The sequence below is a fragment of the Gadus morhua genome, chromosome 14, assembly GCF_902167405.1.
Source record: "Gadus morhua chromosome 14, gadMor3.0, whole genome shotgun sequence".
Taxonomy (NCBI): domain Eukaryota; kingdom Metazoa; phylum Chordata; class Actinopteri; order Gadiformes; family Gadidae; genus Gadus; species Gadus morhua.
This window is the reverse complement of record NC_044061.1, coordinates 28,875,770-28,879,074: the sequence shown is the minus strand read 5'-3', so window position 1 is coordinate 28,879,074 and position 3,305 is coordinate 28,875,770.

The window sequence follows — 3,305 nt, the reverse complement described above, 5'->3', positions numbered from 1 at the left end:
AAGCTCAAATCCCTCTGCGCGTGCGCAGGCCACATCCCACTTCTGACACCAATGCGGCGAGCAGCGCGGGAAGGACGAGACGGGAGCCCAGGTTTAAATGGCGGCGCAACTCTCGTGCCTCAATACACCGCACGACCCCGAGTATGGAAGCATATATGTAGCAAAATTCAAATGCCAATGCAATTTGCAATTCAATAAGTAATTACGTTATGCAATTGACAATGCATTATGCAATTTCATAATGTAATTTGTAAATACGTTATTCAAAGTGTATTTTAATATGCAAAGTGACAATGCAATCCTCAATTACATTTGCAAAAGTTCTAACAATAAAAATACAATAACATTTTGTCAAATTCTTTTGAGTTCCTTTATTCAAATTGAAAAGCTATAGCGTCCCCGTGATTGCAATCCACTTCGCCACGCTCCGTGTGTTGCGATATTCAAATGACATTTCAATCCGCAAAACGGAATCCAAAACGGAATCCAAAGAGGAATAAAAATAGGAATCCAAAACGGAATCCAAAGAGGAATCCAAATAGGAATCCAAAGAGGAATACAAATAGGAATCCAAAAAGTCAATATGCAAAGTGGCAAACGTATCAGCCAATCAGCGTCTGGACGTCACTTTCTATTGTCTCCAAGGGTATCTCCACGGTAATAATAATAATAATAATAATAATAATAATACATTTAATTTAAAGGGCGCCTTTCAAGACACCCAAGATCACCTTACAGAGCATAAAGTTATCATAAATAGTTCAAAACAACACATTGTGGAAAAAAAATAATAATAAATAAATAAATAAAACAAAAACAAGACAAAACAAACAAACAAACAATCAAGACAGTGATCAGTTAGACGTTGTGTGCGAGTTTGAACAGGTGAGTTGTGACTTGAAGGTTGTAATGGTGTATGACTGTTTTATGTGTGGGGGGAGGGAGTTCCAGAGCCTGGGTGCTGAATGACCGGGCACCCATTCGTAATGAGTCGTGATGTGGGGATACATAGTAGTCCAGCAGAGGTTGAGCGGAGGGAGCGGGAGGGAGTGTATTCTTGGAGGAGGTCGCAGAGGTAACTGGGGGCTAGGTTGTGGAGAGCTTTGTAGGTGAGGAGTGGGTGGAGACGGTGGGTCTCCCGACCCTATGTTTTGCACCCAGTGCCTGTAGCACTTGGGAAATCTTTGTGTATACCACACTGGCGTCAAAACGTACCAGTGAGGATAAGTCGTCTATCCTATCTCCCAGAACACGCACTCTATCTACTGCATCTGTGTCTTCAACACGATTGTTCTCCACATCATCGGCCAAACTTCGGAGCGTATCAATAATCTCCATTGGTGACCATGGACCATAGGCTACGAACTAGAACTTCGGAACAAGGAAATTACGAGCAAGTGACGTAGTTGCCGCCCAGACGCTGATTGGCTGATACGTTTGCCACTTTGCATATTGACTTTTTGGATTCCTATTTGTATTCCTCTTTGGATTCCTATTTGTATTCCTCTTTGGATTCCTATTTGGATTCCTCTTTGGATTCCTCTTTGGATTCCTCTTTGGATTCCGTTTTGCCAAATCTTTTGCAAAGCATTCGTTTTGCGGATTGAAATGTCATTTGAATATCGCAACACACGGAGCGTGGCGAAGTGGATTGCAATCACGGGGACGCTATAGCTTTTCAATTTGTATAAAGGAACTCAAAGAATTTGACAAAATGTTATTCTATTTGTATTGTTATAACTTTTGCAAATTTAATTGAGGATTGCATTGTCACTTTGCATGTTAAAATACACTTTGAATAACGTATTTACAAATTACATTATAAAATTGCATAATGAATTGTCAAATGCATAATGTAATTCCAAATTGCATTGCCATTTGAATTTTGCTACATATATGCTTCCATACCCGAGAGCTGCCTTTATTCAAACACACAACAGAAAACACGGCACCACTGACCAACACACACAACACTCTCACTAATGGTCCCGATCACACTACACATCACAATTAACACACAAACAATAAAGAACCCCAAACCCGTTAACCCCACTTAACCTAATAACATAAACAAGTTATCTAAAGACAATAAAACCCCTTTTCGCCAAACAGCATTATGAATACCCCATTACCCAGACTCCCCGGGGGGTAGGAGTCGCCACAATATGAATGGGTGTCAATGGAGAGAAAATAATTATTTTCTGGTCCCAGTCTTTATATGCCCTGGATTACACATATGTTGTTTGTGGATTTAAATGATCATTTTTCATGCCAAGAAAACTAAAAATGTTCGTGAAGAAGTTTGATAATTTTTGGTTTTATGTGAGGCCGCTTTTGAACTACAGCTCTTCGCTGCTCTCGACGCATATGATATACGTCACCACACCCGCCCCCGGAACTCGGCACAGAGATGGCGATCTCTCTGCCCCACTTCACCGCTTTTTCCAAGGGGAGGATAAAAGTATCGAAAGAGGTGAAAACCATTATAAGTCGGGGCACGTGCAGAGTTTCAGTTATGCCGATGGGAAGATTGTCGGTCTTCTCCACGCCAGTCGCAGGGAGCGTGACGTCACTCGTTGTGTTTTCTCTACAGCCTTTATCTGAACAATTGCACAATAAACGGTCGAACTCTTTGCATGAAAAATTATCCTTTAAATCCACAAACAACATATGTGTAATCCAGGGCATATAAAGACCGGGACCAGAAAATAATTATTTTCTCTCCATTGACACCCATTCATATTTTTCGATCTCATAGGTCCCATGAGCCCTACCGGAAGGGGCGTGACTTCGCCACTCTATAGAGTGGTGGAGAGGGATGACGTATGTTGGCAAACCCGGAAGTGAGCGTCGCCCTCGGTTCCCTTGACAAAAAAGCCAACGGGTTTTCCATTGGATTTTGGATTATTGCAGAAAAATCTTCAACTCCTCAAAAACGGAAAATAAATAAATAAATAAAAATAACCGTGCTCCAAAGAACGAAGTGTAAACCAATGCATTCTGAATGGGAGTGTTTCTCCGATTTTTCAATGCTACACAACGAAATGTAAACCCATGCAAATAAAGACTTCATGGTCATAATAATTTAAATATCATTAAGCTACTACTGAGTGTGTAGGGAGGTATTCTATTTTTTTCAACGGGGCTGAATCCAGTCACTTGACCGTCATGATTGCTATGGTGGTTGCTATCGACCGCCCCCTCTAATACTCGTGGCTATAAAAACCACGCGGCAAAGGAGCTGCCGTCAATTGGGTTGTTTTTGTCGTAAACTAGGGTCCGATGGTTGAAAAATAGACAGATAT